General features: G+C 37.6%; 1 long non-coding RNA gene across 2 annotated transcripts in view; it reads right to left on the bottom strand.

Moving 5' to 3' along the window:
- Positions 1-19637, bottom strand: part of LOC106504595 — a 299067-nt gene that overhangs the window by 96375 nt on the left and 183055 nt on the right. For both annotated transcript variants that reach the window (XR_001298202.2, XR_002346578.1), the window contains exons 3-4: positions 6287-6375; positions 5009-5091 (exon numbers count right to left, since the gene is read on the bottom strand). This is a non-coding gene — a long non-coding RNA (uncharacterized LOC106504595). The remainder of the gene's footprint in view (positions 1-5008; positions 5092-6286; positions 6376-19637) is intronic.

Below are 19637 nucleotides of genomic sequence, written 5' to 3'. Positions count from 1 at the left end.
CTCAGGTCAGTCTCCCAAAGCCACAGAAATAAGAGTAAAAACAAACCAATGGGACCTAATCAAACTGACAAGCTTTTGCACAGCAAAGGAAACAAAAAAGAAAGCAAAAAGACAACTTACAGAATGGGAGAAAATAGTTTCAAATGATGTAACTGACAAGGGCTTAATCTCTAGAATATACAAGCAACTTATACAACTCCATGACAAAAAAGCCAACCACCCAACTGAAAAAATAGGCAAAAGACCTGAATAGACATTTCTCCAAGGAAGATACACAGATGGCCAACAAGCACATAAAAATATGCTCAACATCCCTGATTATTAGAGAAATGTAAATCAAAACTACCATGAGATAGCACCTCATGGCCGGTCAGAATGGCCATCATTAATAAATCCACAAATAACCAATGCTGGAGGGGGTGTGAAGAAAAGGGGGCCCTCCCGCACTGTTGGTGGGAATGTGAGCTGGTACAACCACTATGAAGAACAGTATGGAGGTAACTTAGAAAGTTATAGGTATAGCTACCATATGACCCAGCAATCCCACTCTTGGGCATATATCCGGACAAAACTTTCCTTGAAAAAGACACATGCACCCGCATGTTCATTGCAGCACTATTCACAACAGCCAAGACATTGAAACAACCTAAATGTCCATTGACAGATGACTGTATTAGGAAGATGTGGTATATACACACAATGGAATATACTCAGCCATAAAAAAGAATAATGCCATTTGCAGCAACATGGATGGAACTAGAGACTCTCATACTGAGTCTCATACTCAGACTCTCATGACTGAAGTAAGTCAGAAAGAGAAAGACAAATACCAACTGATATCACTTACATCTGGAATCTAATATATGGCACAAATGAACCTTTCCACAGAAAAGAAAAGCATGGACTTGGAGAATATACTTGCCAAGGGGGAGGGGGAGGGAGTGGGATGGATTGGGAGCTTAGGGTTAATAGATGCAAACTATTGCTTTTGGAGTGGATTAGCAATGAGATCCTGCTGTGTAGCACTGAGGACTATGTCTAGTCACTTATAATGGAGCATGATAATGGGAGGAAAAAAATGTGTACATGTGTGTGTAACTGGGTCACCATGCTGTACAGTAGAAAAAAAATTGTATTGGAGAAATAACAATTTAAAAAAATTAAACAGACGAAACACATGATCTAGCAACTCCACTTTTGGATGTATACCCTAAAGAACTGAAATCAGAGACTCAAAGAAATAATTATACAGAAATGTTCACAGTAGCATTATTTACAATAGCCAAAAAGTGAACATAACCCAAAATGTCCACTGATAGATGCACAGATAAACAAAATGTAGTGTGTATATGCAATGAAATATTATTCAGCCTTAAAAAGGAATGGGATTCTGATATACCACAAATGAACCTTGGAGACAGTATGCTAAGTGAAATAAACCAGATACGACAGGACAAATATTGTACAGTTACACTTGAAAATAGAACAGTGGTTACCAAGAACTAAGGGAGGGCAAATGGGAAATTATTATTTAATGAGAACAGAGTTCTAGTATGGGAGAATGAAAACAACGTTCTGTAGAGTTTTGTCGTTTTTTAGAACTAAGCAGTGTTCTGGCTGCTTAATGGACTGAGGGTTTATGTGCCCCCAAATTCATATATTGACGATCTAACCCCCAATATAATGGTATTTCAAGATGAGACCTTTGGAAGATAATTAGGATTAGATTAGGTCATGAGGATTAGGCCTTCATGAGGGAATTAGTGGTTTTTTTCAGAAAAGGAAGAACAAAATCTCTCTCTTCCTTCCTGCCCAGTCCACAGAAAGGTCATGTGAGGACATAGTGAGAATTTGGCCTTTTTCAAGCCAGGAAGCAAATTCTCTCCAGGAAGTGAAGGGCTGGCACCTTGATCCTGGGACTTCCCAGCCTCCAGAACTGTGACACATAATTCCCTGCTGTTTAAGCCACACAGGTTATAGTATTTTGTTACAGCAGCCAAGGAGATTAAAACACCACATCCCACAATTTTAATTTTTTAAATTCCATTTCAGTTTAATATTTTTAATTTCCCTTGTGATTTCTTCTTTGACCCCTGGGTTATTTAGAAGCTTTTTATTTAATCTCCAGATATGTGGGAATTTTTCCAGATATTTTTTCTATTGCTGATTTCTAAGTCAATTCCACTATGGACCAAAGAACCGAGACTTGTTTTAAGGTACAAAATATGGTCTACATTGGCAAATAAAAGAATTCGTATTCTTCAGCACATCAATGGCAAGTTTTATAAATATCAAGTAGGTCAAGTCAGTTGATAGTTTCTTCTATGTCCCTATTGATTTTCTGACTACTCTCGTATCCATTAGTGAAAGAGGGATGTTGAAATTTCCAACTACATTCATCAATTTCTCCTTTCTCTATTTCTTTCTATTTCTTCCATTTCTCTATTCTCTTTTTTTCTCCATCTCTTTATGCTAATTTTTGCTTTGTGTATTTTGAATATCTTCTATGAGATACATACACATTTATATTGCTTACGTCTTTACAATGAATTCATCTTTTTATTAGTATAAAACATCACTCTTTATCCCTGACCATAGTCATTGCCCAGAAATGCACTGGGTCTGGTCTTAACATAGCCCATCCGACTTTCTCATAATTAGTGGTATCATGGAATATCTTATTTCATACTTTTAATTCCTTAAAAAAGACTTTATTTTTGGAACAATTTTAGATTTACAGAAAAATTTAGATTCTGGGGCTCCAGTTACAGGGTATGTGTGTTAGAGAGCTTGACATTATTCTCAGGTGACTTAGACTTTGTTTGTATTTATTCTTTTCCTCATGTTCTTCATTTTGAAACTTCTGTGGCTGTGTTTCAAGTCCACTGATCTTTTTTTCCTGAAGTGTCTAATATGTTTTAAGATCAGTCAGTAAAAATTTTATTTCAGATATCTTATTTTCCCCCTTTAAATTCTCCATTTGTTTTATTTGTTTTTTGTTTGTTTGTTTGTTTGTTTGTTTGTTTTTGTCTTTCCACCTTTTCTGTGGCATATGGAGGTTCCCAGGCTAGGGGTATAATCAGAGATATAGCTGCCAGCCACAGCAATGCAGGATCCGAGCCACGTCTGCGACCTACACCACAGCTCACAGCAGCACATGGTCCTTAACCCACTGAGCAAGGCCAGGGATCAAACCTGCAACCTCATGGTTCCTAGTCAGGTTCATTAACTACTGAGCCACGACGGGAACTCCTCCATTTGTTTTAGAAACACTTCTCCCATGTCTTTCCTCTTTATGTTCATGTTTCTTTAAAAGTTTGAGCATATTTATAAAAGTTCCTTTAAGATCCCTGTCTACAACTTGTTTCACCTCTGTGCTATTTATGGGCCTATTTCTATTGTCTTATTTTTTCTCCTGGTTATGGCTCATAATTTCTTGCTTCTTCATGTCTCACACTTTTCAATTGGATGCCAGACATTGTGAATTTTACATGGTTGAGTGCTAAATTTTGGTGTAGTCTAAGAGAGAGTTTTGAACTTTGTTGCAGTAAGCGATTACTCTCCTCAATAATTTGTTCCTTCTGAGTATTGTTTTCAAGCTACTTTAGGAATAATTTATGGCAGACTTACCTATAGGTAGAATTTGGTACCACTACTAAGATATAACTTCTAGGGTTTCTAATAATTGTCCCATATATTTAATATGTTCTTTCTATTCTGAGTGTGAAAGTCAAATGATTCCCAGTCCTTACAACTCTCAGGAAATTTTTCTTCACCTAGAAGTTGTCTTACAGTCATACTTGTGGAGTTTCACCCAATACATTCATGACAGGTATTCAATCAACAACTCAAGAGGACTCCTATACAGATTTTTGGAACCCTTTCTTTGCTAAGTTCACTTCTCCCCAGTATTCTGCCCTGAAAATTCTATTCACCTAGTCCCGAAACTCCAAACATCTGTGTCCTCAATTCAACAAGACCACTGTGCTCTGCTTGGGTTCCCCCAGCTAACATTTGAAAATTACCTCTGGGCAGAAGCTGGGGCATAGTAAAGTTCATCTTTGTGTATTTCTTTTCTCGGGGACCCTAAGTTCACTGCCTGTTATCCAATGTCTGAAAACAGTTATATTTTTTGTCCATTTTTTCTAGTTCGAGTTTGGGACCATCACTTTCATGGATAAGAGAGAAACAGAGAGAGAAACAGAGAGGGACAAAGAGAATTCACTCTGAAAATAGTTGTCAGTGGAAATAAGCATTAAGGCATAAAAATCACATGACGGGAAGCCAAACATACTCTGGCCATCCCGGCTAAAGAAAGCATGGAGGGGAAAAAGTACCCAAGAACAAACAAGACAGTGCATCCTAGCAAATGCCAGCTCTGCACTGAAGCTGACACATATCAGACTCTTTCCCCTGTATTCTTTCAGTGTCATGATTTTACAAAAGGCTCCTTTTACTTACACCAATTAAGGAGAAGAGGAGGGGGAGAAGGAGGAGGGAAAATTCTAAAATGGCAGAGGAGTTCCTTGTGGCTCAGCAGATTAAGGATCCAGGATTACCACTGCTGTGGCTCAGATTGCTGCTGTGGCATGGGTTTGCTTCCCGGCCCAGGAACTTCTATGTGCTGTAGGATGACCAAAAGTAAAAATAATAAATAAAATGACAGAGATAGGCCCCAAGTAACTGAGAAAATGTAGGATAAATGTAAATTTTCGAGGTTTCTGCCATTGGATGAAAGAAATTAGGTTCAGTTGTAAAAACAGAAAATTACTTTCTCTCCTTAAAAGAGCTTCATTAGTAGGACACTGCAGCATCATTCACAATTACCCACTCTCATTTAGCCATCGTTCCTGATGCGTTTAGGTGTGCCCACCTGGCATTCTCAAGGGGACTCTAAGTCTCTCAAAGACAACATCATTCCTTAACACTGCTTTTTTAATATCCCACAGCATGCAGCACAGAGCTGAGACCACAGGAGGTGATATTTAATGGGTACATGGAAGCTTACCTACAAATCACCTGCATGTGTCTCTGAATAATTCTTCCAGGAAGTTTCTTCAGAGCTTATGCACATCTCTCCTTTCTTCTCCACTTGGAAGAGACCAACCCTAGTTATGAGATTTTCCTAGATAATCCTCATTGCCAACACTTTTTCCCATTGCTGCACAATATGTGAGAAAATTTATCCCAACATCATGTTCAGACAAACATCATCAATGCATTTTTAAAAAAAAAAAAAAATATATATATATATATATATATATAAGCATTTTAAATCATTGTGAGAACAAGAAATTTTCAAGTTGGCTTTGTTGGCTCTCTTTTTTAATTTACAACTTTGAATGCAACTCCTCCATGAATCTCCCACTAGATAAGCATTACATGTTATTTGTCAAGTAATAAGAGGGAAAAGACTGTTTAAAAATATTTTGTTTTCTTTTCCAAAAACTTTTTGAATGCAAAAGAAATATGCTCAGTTATGTTATGCAGCATTAATACCACACAAAATACACGGGTTGTTAGAACAAAGATATGGCAAGTCTTAGTGAGAATATGATTTTGTTTGAAATACATGATTTAATTGTATGTTTTTTCAACTGCCCCTCCAGGAGAGAATAAGTGAAATAAAAATCTATTGACAGGGGGAGCTACATGTTGAGTAAAGGGGACAATTCAAAGCTGCTTGATTTAGATTGGCAATCATCAGCAGTGTTTGCATAACTAATCATACTTAAAAAATAGTGGCTGACTATTGGTAAGTGGACTTTGCTTTAAAGTAAAATTTTAAAAAGCATCTACTTTGCTGGCTTTCAGATGCACATTTAAAGGAGGGGCTAAGCAGGATTTGGGAGTCCATGGTTGTCATAGAAACATTTATAAGTTGATCTTTCTATGCTGAGAGGTACTTTGCATACAGTCTATCTAAGGTGATGCAAATCCCCAAGGGACAGACTCATGCAATGCCAATTAATTAGAACAGTGTGGAAGTGTCCGAATAACACAAAGAGGGTGAGCTAGGTCAGAAAATGGCTATTGCATTATGGAAAAGTTAGTTTCATATATTTGCACAAAATGTCTTAACCATGCTGAAGACTCAGATCTTTTTTTACCGCATGGAATGTCGGTTTGCAAATTTTGGGATCTTATAAATCATTGACTGAGTATTTGCCTTAGACAACAGATCTAATCTCTCTGAGCTTTAATTTCCTCATCCACAAACTGGGACTACTGATGCTAACTCTGCAGGTTCTTAGGAGACTTAAAAGGGAAAATGTATATAAAATACCTGGCATATTTCCCAAAGTATTGCAGGTGCTCAAAAGATTTTAGTTCCTTTCTGTATCTCGCTGGAATTCTATAAGACTTAGGTTCCTCCTAGAAAAAAGGATATATAGTCATTCTCCATGCTCCATCTTCATTTGTAAATCTCAAATATTCAAAAACTATTTAAATCATTTGCTCTATGGCCTTCTCACCTATTCAAATATATGATTTAAATCATCCTAAAGAGATAATTATAGTTGAGAAACAGGATGTTCTACTATATAAAATATCTTTTGTACAGAGGAGTAACTTTCCAAATAATTTTATACAACCAATGCATCAATCACTAATGTATAAGTTGAGTTTAATTGAATTTCTTTGATGATTTAGAGGTTACTTGGTTTCATGGCTTAGATTTGGGAATATCCCAAAAGAATATATCACAGAAGACTGCAAGTGTCAATTAACCAGACTGTTTTGATGAAGTGGACAGAGACAGTGACCCTACAAACAGCTTTTGAGAAAGTGTGCTAGTGTTAAGTGCCCTGACTAGCACAGCCACTAGATGTATCTGTTCCTCACTTAAATTTTTTTTTTTTACAGTCTAATCACAAAATTTTATGGAAATGCAAATAATTTAGAAGAGCCAGTAAAATTACAGATTTTAAGACTCACTTAAAAACTGCAGTAGGAGGAGTTCCCGTCATGGCGCAGTGGTTAACGAACCCGACTAGGAACCATGAGGTTGCGGGTTTGGTCCCTGCCCTTGCTCAGTGGGTTAACGATCCGGCATTGCCGTGAAATGTGGTGTAGGTTGCAGACGCAGCTCGGATCCCACGTTGCTGTGGCTCTGGTGTAGGCCAGTGGCTACAGCTCCGATTCAACCCCTAGCCTGGGAACCTCCATATGCCGCGAGAGCAGCCCAAGAAATAGCAAAAAGACAAAAACAAACAAACAAACAAACAAAAAAAAAACTGCAGTAAATTAAATAGCATGGAAATGGCATAAAGAATGTCAGTCAGATTAACATGAAGAAATAAAATTAGATCAATACAACAGAATAAGCAAATATAGATCCAATCATATTCTATCTTGACTTATGACAAAGGTCTCAAAGAAATACCATTAAAAATTTTATATAGCATAATAAAAAGAATAACTTTACTGGTAAGAATAACAAAAGTAATACACCTGCTGAAAATAAGTAAAATATAAAATGCATAAATTTTTTAAAAAACAGTGTAACTATATAAATATGTCCTCACAATTTGTTACATCTTATTGATTCTTCAATATAGGCATTACACCATTCTAGGTGATGTGATAAACAAGACATTATAGACTTTACATTGTACTATGGATAGAAGTGGTTATTAATAATACAATTGTAGAACTGTATTATTTAATTGTACAGTTGCATTATTTAATTATAATTATCATAAATTCTTTGATGGAGAGGAAATCAGAATCAGATCTAAGGAGACTTCAGCATTCCAAGAATGATGTCAAATGACCCCCTTCATGGTGGATTATGCACTTATTTACTATGAGATATATTTCTTCTCCAGAGATTCCTTGTATGTGTATCAATTGTAGATTTTTGGTTTGCACTTACTCCGAAGTTTTGATATGAGTCTATATGTATATGAGATTGTTTTAAGTTGTTGTTCTCTTAATTGCAAGTTCATCTCCAGTGTCCTGCATTTGTACCCACCTCTTCTCACGATTTCAGATTTGGGTGGTATAATTGTGCATGGATGATTTCGTATCTTTACTGTATATATACATTTACTGGTAAGCCTTGTCATTTGTGGAATTTTTGTTTCCTGTTGCTGTGTTTTCTTTTCTGCCTAGAGAAGTTCCTTTAGTATTTGATGTAAGGCTGGTTTAGTGTTGCTGAATTCTCTCAGCTTTTGCTTATCTGTGAAGGTTTCGATTTCTCCTTCAAATCTGAATGAGAGCCTTGCTGGGTAGAGTAATCTTGGTTGGAGGTTTTATCCTTTCATCACGTTAAGTATATCATGCCATTCCCTTCTGGTCTGCAGAGTTTCTGCTGATAACCTTACTGGGGTTCCCTTGTATGTTACTTGTTTCTTTTCCCTAGCTGCTTTCAAGATTTTCTCTTTGTCTTTAATTTTGGTTAGTTTGATTAATATGTGTCTTGGTGTATTCCTCCTTGGGTTTATTTTATATGGTACTCGTTGTGCTTCCTGGATTTGAGGGAGTGGTTCCTTTCCCATGTGAGGAAAGTTTTCGGCTATTATCTCTTGGAATATTTTTTTCTGTCTCCTTCTCTCTCTCTTCTCCTTCTGGCACCCCTATAATACGGATGATGGTGCATTTCATGTTGTCCCAGAGTTCCCTGAGACTCTCTTCATTTGTTTTCAATCTTTTTTCTCTTTTCTGTTCTGCATCCGTAATTTCCATTAATCTGTCCTCCACCTTGCTTATTCAGTCTTCTGCCTCCTGTATTCTGCTGTTGACTGCTTCTAGTGAATTTTTTATTTCAGTTATTGTATTTTGCATCTCTTCTTGTTTAAGTTTTACATCTTGTATCTCTTTGGTCAGTGTTTCCTGTAAGTTATCCATCTTTGCCTCCAGTTTATTCCCAATGTCTTGCATCATCTTCAGCATCAACAGTCTAAAGTCTTTTTCCTGGAGGCTGAGAATCTCCTCATTGCTTAGCTGATTTTCTGGGGTTTTTCCTTCCTCCCTCATATGAGTTTTAGAGTTTTCTGTCTTTTCATGTTTATAGGTTTTAGGTGTGGTGACCTTTTTACAGATAATAGGGTTGTATCCTCTCTTACTTCTGGTGTCTCCCCCATTGTGGCTGAAGTCTGTATGGGTGCTTGCTGTATGCTTCCTGATGCAAGGGGCTGAGGCCTGCCCACTGATAGGTGGAGCTGATTCTAATCCCTCTGGTGGGTGGGGCTTAGTCTCTGGATGGGATTAGAGGCAGCTGTGTGCGTGAGGGGTCTTTAGGTAGCCTGTTTACTGAGGGGTAGGACTATGATCCCACCTGGATTGTTGTTTGCTCTGGGGCTTCTCAGCACTGCCTGATGGATGAGGCCAGATTTTCCCAAAATGGCCACCTCCAGAGAAAGGCAGCTGCTGAATATTCCCAGAGCTTTGCTTTCAATGTCCGTCCCCCACAATAAGCCACATTCACCCCTGTTTTCCCAGGATGTCCTCCAAGAACTGCAGTCAGGTTTGACCCAGATTCCTATGGAGACCTTGCTCTGCCCTGGGATCCAGTGCATGTGAAAGAATGTGTGCACCTTTTAAGAATGGGGGTCTCCATTTCCCCCAGTCCTGTGGAGCTTCTGCACACAAGCCCCACTGGCCTTCAATGCCAGATGATCCAGGGGCTCTTTCTCCCAGTGCCAGATCCCCACACATGAGGGTTTGATGTGGGGCTCAGAACTCTCACATCAGTAAGTGAGTCTCTCTCTGTGAACCAGTTAGTTTTCAGTCTGTGGAGCTTCCCACCCGGGAGGTATGGGGTTGTTTATATCGTGAAATCGCCCCCCTACCTCTTGATGTGGCCTCCTCTTTTTCTTCTGAGTAGGGTATCTTTTTTAAGGTTTCCAGTCCATTTTGGTGAAGAGTGCTCAGCTTTTAGTTGTGAATTTTGTTGTTTTTAGGAGAGAAGTTGAGCTCCAGTCCTTCTATTCCACCATCTGTATCCTCTCTCCTCCTCACTTAAATTTTTTCTGCTTCAGTTCTTTTCTTCTACTTTCTAGTGTGCTGAATCTTCCTTGTTCGTTAAGAATTAGTTCAATATTCCCCAACTTACTGATAAGCTTTCTGTCCTTTAGCATTCATTTTCCCATGACATTTACTAGTTATGTCATTCATCTCACATATAGCATTGTTGAATCTAAAGAAAAATAGAATATTACTTTCCAAACTATTTTGTATTTTTTTTTTGTCTTTTTTTTGCCATTTTCTTGGGCTGCTCTTGTGGCATATGGAGGTTCCCAGGCTAGGGATTGAATCGGAGCTGCAGTCACCAGCCTACGCCAGAGCCACAGCAATGGTGGATCCGAGCCGCGTCTGCAACCTACACCACAGCTCACCACAATGCCGGATCGTCAACCCACCGAGCAAGGGCAGGGACCAAACCCACAACCTCATGGTTCCTAGTCGGGTTCGTTAACCACTGCGCCATGACGGGAACTCCCTATTTTGTATTATAACACATATAGTAACTGAAAATATTTGTATGGTGCAATAAAGTAAATTAATGAGGCTGTTGTGAATATTGATAATCACCCAAGGAACTTCAGCCACCCCTAGGACCTCCTTAGTTGTCTGGGATCAGAAAATATTGATAACTCAAGGCATTTGTTCTCCATTCATAGCATATCAACATGTCATGGTACATTGGTTTTGAAGTTTTGAAAGAAAAGAAGTCTATATGGTAGAATTATCTTTGAGCTGTCAACATACTTCAGAATCTGAACCTACACTTTTCTTAGGCTCTTCTTATAATGCAGAATACTACTATGTAAAGAGCACTTGAGTATGTGATGCATTTTATATTTCATTAATCCTTACAACAGTGAGAAATAGCCTTCATCATTCGTAGTTTGAATATAAAGAAACTGAAACTCAGAGATATTGAGTAATTTGCAAATGTGACATTTTTTTTAAATTTTATTTAAGTATAGGTGATTTACAATGTTATGTTAATTTCTGCTGTACAGCAAAGTGACTCAAACATATACACATATCAATTCCCATATAGGTATCACAATAGATTTCTCTGTGCTATACAGCAGGTCCCCATGGACCATTCATTTCATATACAGTAATGTGCATGTGTCAATCCCAAATCCCCAATTCATCATTTCCCCCCAAATCTTCCCCTTTGGTAACCATATGATTGTTTTCAAAGTCTGTGAGTCTTTTTCTATTTTGTAAATAACTTCATTTGTATCAGTTTTTTAGATTCTACATAAGTGATCTCACATGATACTTGTCTTTGTCTGACTTACTTTTCTTAGCACAATTTCTAGGTCTGTTCATTTTGCTGCAAATGGCATTATTTCATTCTTTTTATGTGTGCATAATATTCCATGGTATATATGCACCACAACTTCTTGATCCATTCCTTTGTCAATGAGCATTTAGGTTGCTTCCATGTCTTGACTATTGTAAATAGTCCTACAATGAACACTGGGGCACGTGTATCTTTTTGAATTATGGTTTTCTCCAGATAGATGCCCAGGAGTTAGAAATACCATAGGATCCAGCACATGCATAGTTTTGGAACTCAAATGGGTCCAGCTCCAAAGCCATAATGCTTTTGTAAGGCTCTACTAGCAAACCCAGAGTAATTGTACAACCAAACTTCATAGAAGGTGATATATAGAGTAGAAATCCAACTATGCCTTCAAGTTAGAATACTGATTTCTTATCCTCAGCACATTATCTTATCTCAACTCTCAGAAAATAAAAACCTGGGTCACAGAGACCCAGTTGAGATAAAAAATATTCTGAATATCTGAGTTATAGTATAGTGTAGATTTGCCTATAAATTTCAATAGAGGGGACTAAGGTAAGAGTTGAGAAGTAATGTCTTAGAGTGTACAAGATCATATCTGAATACTCCATCCCATAGGAAGTTGGCAATCTAGGACAAAGCAAAAAGAGGGAGCCCTAGTAAAAAGCCAAACATAAAGAGGCTAAAAAATGATGATGAGGGATTGTTTATTCGGGATTTTTCTTGTTTCCTGAGGTGAGATTATATTGCTATAAACTTCCCTCTCAGAATTGCTTTTGCTGTGTCCCATAGATCTTGGATCAGTGTATCTTTTTATCATTTGTCTCTAGGTATTTTTTTAATTTCCTCTTTGATTTCTTCAGTGATCCATTGGTTGTTTACTAGCATATTGTTTAGCCTCAATGTGTTTGTATTATTTGCAGTTTTTCTCTTGTTGATTTCTAGTCTCATAGAATTGTGGTTGGAAAAAATGCTTGATATGATTTCAATTTTCTTAAATTTACTGAGGTTTGATTGATGGCCCAAAATGTGATCTATCCTGGAGAATGTTCCATGTGCACTTGAGAAGAATGTGTATTCTGCTGCTTTCAGATGGAGTGTTCCATAAATATCAAATAAGTCTACCTTGTCTAATGTGTCCTTTAAGCCCTGTGTTTTTTTATTGATTTTCTGTTGGATCCATCTGTCCATAGATGCAAAGGACCCCAATATTATTGCATTACTGTCAATTTCTCCTTTTATGGCTGGTAGCAGTTGCCTTATATAATGTGGTGCTCCTGTGTTGGGTGCATATATGTTTAAAATTGTTATATATTCTTCTTGAAGAGATGCCTTGATCATTAGGTAGTATCCTTTATCTCTTGTAACATTCTTTATTTTAAAGTCAGTTTTGTAGGATATGAATGTTGCTACTCCAGCTTTCTTTTCATTTCCATTTGCATGGAATATTTTCTTCCATTCCCTAACCTTCAGTCTGTATGTGTCCTTAGATCTGAAGTGGGTCTCTTATAGATAGCATATATATGGGTCTTGTTTTTGTATTCATTTACCATCATATCAAAAAGAATAAAATACCTATGAATAAACCAACCTAAGGAGGCAGAAGACTTGTATTCTGAAAATTATAAGATGTTGCCGAAAGAAATCAAAGATGACACAAACAAATGGGAAAATATGCCATATTCTTGGACTGGAAGAATCAATGTAATCAAAATGACTATACTATCCAAGGCAATCTACAGATTCAGTGAAATCCCTATTAAATTACCAATGGAATTTTTCACTGAACTAGAACAAAAGATTTTTAAACTTGTATGGAAACACAAAAGACCCCAAATAACCAAAGCAATCCTAAGAAAGAAAAATGTAGCTAGAGGAATCAAGCTTCCTGACTTCAGACTATACTACAAAGCTACAATCATGAAAATATTATGGTACTGTACAAAAACAGACATACAGATCAGTTGGATAGGATAGAAAGCCCAGAAATAAGTGCACACACCTATGGCCAATTAATCAACAACAAAGGAGGCAAGACAATGAAGAAAAGAGTCTCTTCAATAAGTGATGCTGGGAAAATCATATCTCTAATATAGGGATTAAAGTTGCAAAAATCTCTCTATATGTAAGAAATAACTTTGGTGATAATATTTAATAGAAAGTCATTTAAAATTGAATTAAAGAAATGGAATCCACCTTTGGAAATTAGGCCCATCTTCTGCCTGCCTTTTTAGTATTAATTCATTACACATTTACAATGCAATAAGAAGGTCTCAGCAGACATTTTCAATGATGTGGTCAAAATTAGGATATTTTGAGACTGCCACTGGGTAAAGGGTCCACACTTCAGCTTGGCCCTGAAGTGTGAGAATGGCAGGGGAAAGCAGGGGAAAGGAAAGAGAGAGAGGTAAAGAAAGCTTTGAAGAAAGCACAAAGTTCCTGAAGCAAAGTGCCATTTCAATGGTAGATTTTGTGATTGGATCTGGAGCTAAGTTTGTCTGGAAAGAGAGAGAAGAACTCAAATACCAAGTCAGAGTCAAAATTCACTTCTACAAGAATCTACTGAACTGCTGTGTAACAAGATGCCTATTAGTCACTAAAGTTATAAAATGAATCAGTCATGGCTTCTATCTCTGGACCTCATCAGATTTCAGTAGAAATGGATTTTTTCATGGTTCACAAAAAACTTTCATATATATTACATTTGATTTCCACAATACTCCTACAAGAGAGGGAGAACAGGTGTTAACATCTACCTCACAGGCAAATAAACTGAGGTGCGGAGAAATTAAATAGCTTGCCCAAATTAGGAAGTAGCAGAGCTGGACTACAATTTCAGGTCTTCTGACCTCAAATCCGGTCATCTTTTTGGGGGTTTACTTTATTGTCTTTAAAACCTTTACCACCAGACTAATGTCCCCAAAACAACAGCTTATAAGCCATTGTTTGGTCAGTCTAATATTCTAAACATGGTGTGGATGGCATTTATTCATAAAGCATATGGACAAAAGCAGATATTATTCATAATGATCATCTTACCACCAAGAGAGAAACGTGATGATACCACTTTATTAGGAATAATTTATTTCCAAAGCATTCTCATATGTATTTGATTCCATGAATTTATATGAGAAAGGCTCAGCACAAATTATTATGTCTGTTGTTTAGATGAAGAAACTAAGGCAAATAGAGGACTTTCTGGCCAAAAGTCACTCATTTAATTAATTAAAATAGACAAGGTCTAGATGTCCCAATTTTCAGTCTAATGCTCTATCGGCTAAAACTCTCTACTAAAAGGAGGCAGGGACATTCATACAGGAGTGGGTGACCTCTCTAAGCTTTAGTATCTTTTTCATCAAATGGGGACAATATTTGTTTATTGCTCAGTTACTTAAAGTTCCATTTTTCTCACTAGATTATAGGCTTTTTAAGAGAAAGATACAAACCTCATTCTGCATTGCTTAAACCCAGTATTGGCTGAGTACCTTGTACACAGAGGCTCTACATGCCTGGTTAATGAGGCAAACTGAACCGAATAGCACTGAAACAAAATGAGGTGTATTAAATGTTCATTTGCTTTGTAAGGCTATAAATAAAGCAGAGTTCCAATAATTTACCAGAATAAAAGATGGATTTAGGAATGGAAGGGTGAGAGTTATCTGGCTTAATAATATTAGAAATAATTACTTAATGACTATAAAATACTGTGGCATAATAGAACTTCCTAAATGCATGAACTTGGGTTATTTAATTTTTTTGACCTCAGTTTCTTTATCTGTGAAAAGAGTGATACTATATTCCCTGGGGATCCTAACAATTAAATGACACAAGATCACTTTAGTAAAAAGAGACTGGATACAAGATGCTAGGATTTACCATTCACCACTCCCTCACTCACTTCAGGATTCTGGCAATGAAAAAACACACAACTGATAACAACTCTATAAATCTCCACAATACACACCTTACAGTGCCACATGTATCCCATCTTTAGGTAAAAGTAGCCATCCTCAGAAATTCAATGACTGCATATTCTAGACTACAATAACACATCCAGCTTCAAGTGAGTCCCACCTGAGATCTCCATGCAAGCCACCAAATGTAGCTGTCACCTCAGTCTCCATCAGAGAGCCAAGTACCCCAGACCATCTATCATCACTCATCTCCATTTGGTTCAAAAGGATTGTCTTCTCAAAGCTCAACTAGAGATCAGAGAGGTCACTCGCTTCCCTTTGTCTCATTATAAATGTCTCTCCTACCTTTCTTTGCAAAACCCAGCAATCTCCCACTTATTACCCTTCTTTGTGCTCTCCTAATATCCAGCCACTTACCTTAATTTATTGTTGACCTCAGCAATTCCCATCACTTTGTTCGCCTACAATACATCTTCCACTTAGACACTAGGCCTAGAGATTTTTCGAAAGGATAACTCAGATTACATTACTCACATGCTTAAGTCTCACCAAAGGCTTTTCATTACATTCCAAATTCTTTATTATCTCCTACAAGTTCCAGTATGATGTAGCCTCATCTTCCTCTCTAGGGGTAAGGCTTTGTGGCTGTAAGCCTCTGAGGGAGGTCTTTATTACCAAAATATAACCTTGCCCATGATGACTCATATCACTTGTGAAATTTAACTATTTTTTTTTAATTTTCATGTTTATTTCTCCCCTGACTAGAACACAAGTTCTTTGAAGGCAAAAACTGTCTGTTCACTAGGGTACTTCTGTGCCTAAAACATTGTCTGCCACTTATTAGGCAATCACATTTTTGACTAGTTTATTAAACTGTGTTCAAGAATATGGCTTTATCAGTGCCAAAGCGAGACTTCCTCCTTTCTGAGTCAAATCTCAAGCTTTCAGAGAAGGTCTCATGCCCAAGCATCTTCCCAAATGAAGAACACAGCCTGGGCCTGCCTTATACACTTGGCCACATTTAGGATAGAAAAAGCTAATCAGAAAGTCAGATACAGGTATTTACCTGGGAACACTGACTGGACTGAATAAGGACAAGAATCAGGTGGAGAGGAATCTGCTATTCTAACAGAGAGGGAGTGAAGGAGCAGGAAAAGTTTGCCTTCTGCACCTCACTCTGCACCTCACCTGGAGGAAATGACAGGGGAAGTGGGCTCTGGCTCTAGAGTCACATCGATGGTACCAACACACAGAAGATCAGACCAGGACTAAATGATTTAGCAGTTTCTCCTCTCTTGGGAAAAAAATGAGTAAAGTGTTTCCTCCACTACTCCTCTATGGTGACAAGGAAGAGATGCCTCAGTATCTACGGGCCAAGGCCAAGTTGTGTATATTGGAAGGGAGCGAATCCAGCTCCACACCAAGGAACTGACTCAGAGTAGGTTTTCTCATCCTAACTTCCTCACTTTGGGAACAATAACGCGAGTAATGGCACTGTGATCAGTATAAAGACCGTATGGGCAAAAAAAAGGGGGGGGGATAATCTTAGAGAAGAAAAGAAGGCTTCAAGAGTGAGTTTAGGGAGTTCCTGTCATGGTTCATAGGGTTACGAAACCAGCTAGGGTCCATGAGGACGTGAGTTTGATCCCTGGCTTCACCCATTGTATTAAGGATCCAGCAGTGCTGTGAGCTGTGGTATAGGGTCACAGATGTGGCTTGGATCTGGTGTTGCTATGGCTGTGATGTAGGCTGGCAGCTGCAGCTCTGTTTCAACCCCTAGACTGGGAACTTCCATATGCTGCAGGTATAGCCCTAAAATAAATAAACATATAGATAGATAGATAGATAGATAAATTAAATAAATGAGTGAGTTTAGATTGAATATTTTTTGAGTGACTCCTAGACATTTCAATTTGCCTTGACTCATCAAGAGATGATAAAACAACCAATCGCAAGAAACAAATAAATGTAAAAGGAGAGCTTTTTAGATTCCATTTTAACTTACCTTTTCTCTTTGGGACAAAATAGGGAATAAGGTCTTTAAATAGTACATTGAATGTGGAAAAAATAAAATCCTTGGGAGCACTGCCCTGCCCCTTGAAAGTTGACATGCCATTTCAGAGTAAGCTTGCTTTGTTTAAGCTAGATTTGCATCTTAGTAGAAGCTTACAAGCTTGTAACCTGTGAGAAGATGGTTGCCATGACAACATTAATGAGTCTGTCCTATGACCAGAGATATCTCAAAGAGAGAATATGTTTGTGTTCCCACATATTATCATATTGGTCTTTGCTTTCTGGACAGGAAGAGCTGAAGAATAACCTGTCGGGGGGAAATATTTATTAATGGTTTCATCATAAGCCGTTCAAACTTTGAATAAGTAAGAGGAAAATTTATAGCATTAAAAAATAAATGAATAGAGGTCAGCCTAAAAACCATTTAGATAAAAAGTGTATTGTGTGTATAATGGGCTACTGCTATGAAACTGGATGCTGTTTTCTAACAAATAATAATGGTACTAAATTTACTATTGGTCTAGTTTGACCTGATACATAGGCTTGTACAATCATCCTCACTGAAGGCTTTCAACGCCTTTTTTATTTGATAACTAAATCAGCAATCCTTCACAGTCCTCTTTAATTAAACATTAAGTACTTATTAAGCACTGTATATTTAACACACATTATATTCTGGTACCATATCAGCTTTTTAAATATAGCATAGCTTTGCATCCTCAGAATAAAATTCACTATGAATTATCCACATTTAAGTAGAGAAAAGCTGGGCTCCGAGAGTTTGGGTGGGTTTCTGAAGACCACATAGTGAGTAAGCAGCACTCTGAACTCCACCTGGGTACAAACACAATGGTTTTTGTCTGTTAGTCCTTCACCACCCCAGCCTCCATGTGTTTAGTGATGTGTGAGTTTTCTAAAGATATATGTTGTAAAAAGGGCAAGAGAAAGTCTCCACCTGCAAGGAGTTTTTAAGATAGTTACTGCAATTATATAATTTACTAATATATTTCTATAAAATAAAAAACTATGAATATGAAAATAAGCAAGTTAATTAAAAATGCCATTACAATAACTGAAAAATGGTGGGGAGATATTGTCAAAATCCATAAGATTATGGATTCAAATTGCTCTGGTAAATGTCTTTGGGTTCTTGGTCCATGTGAAAGAAAATTAAATGAGAAAACTTAGATGATGCTTGATTAGTGTCCATATGTCTTGGCTCATTTTTTTTTTTTTTTTTTTTTTTTTTTTGTCTATTTGCCTTTTTCTAGGGCCACTCCCACAGCATATGTAGATTCCCAGGCTAGGGGTTGAATCGGAGCTGTAGCCACTGGCCTACGCCAGAGCCACAACGACATGGGATCCGAACCATGTCTGCAACCTACACCACAGCTCACAGCAATGATGGATCCTTAACCCACTGAGCAAGGCCAGTGGGATCCGTTAACCATGCGCCACGATGGGAACTCCATATGTCTTGGCTCTTTATCAAAGGTTTAGTGAATTATACATTTCATTTAGTTTATGCATTATACATTTAAAAATGTTTAAAATGGAGGTTTGTTTAAAAGTTTCTGCTTTAAGCAAATTCAAGTGTCTGTTCAAATGTCACCTTATCAGTAAGGATTTTCCCTGACTACATTATGCAAAGTAGAAACCCCTTCCCTTCTTTGGAACTCGCTATTCTCTTTAGCCAGCTTCACTCCAGTCCTTAACCTTTACCAATAACTCACATTACATATTCAAATTTATTCACTCATGTTGTTTTCTTCATAGTGTGTACCCTATGGCAGTCAGAATAATACTCCCTCCAAAGAAAGCCATTTCCTAATCCCTGGAACCTGTGGCTTTGGGTTGCTTTACATGGAAAAAGGGCCTTTCCAGATGTGATTAAGGTTAAAGACCTTGAGATGGGGAGGGTATCCAGGTGGACCTAACTTAATCACATGAGCTCTTAAAAGAACATTTTCTAGCTGAGGTGAGCATCAGAGACGTGGCAATGGAAGAATATTCAGAAAGATGCAACATTGCTGGCTTGGAATATGGAAAAGTGTCATGAGCCAAGGAATGGAAGCAGCCTCTATAAGATGCAAAAGAAATGGAAGTGGAGTCTTCCCTAGAGCAATTAGAAAGTAAGGTAGCCCTGCTAGCATCTTGATTTTAGCCCAGTGATTCCTATTCTAGACTTATGACTTAACAGATCAAACTAATAAACTTGTGTTATTTGAAGCTACTGAGGCTGTGATAATTTGCTACAACAACCACTGAAAACTAATACATGTTCTCCTTAGAGAGCACAAGCTCAGTGAGGTTGGCACACAGAAAATATTCAATAATATTTGAATGAATGAATATGAATGTATAAGCCAATAAACCAATAAGCCATCTCTTTCTAGTCCTGCTATCATAGCACAAGAGAGCTTCTACTGAAACAGTAC

Source organism: Sus scrofa, chromosome 8 (genome assembly GCF_000003025.6).
Source record: "Sus scrofa isolate TJ Tabasco breed Duroc chromosome 8, Sscrofa11.1, whole genome shotgun sequence".
In the NCBI taxonomy this organism is placed as follows: domain Eukaryota; kingdom Metazoa; phylum Chordata; class Mammalia; order Artiodactyla; family Suidae; genus Sus; species Sus scrofa.
Note: the sequence above shows the minus strand (reverse complement) of the source record. Positions and strands in the feature narration are given on the sequence as shown.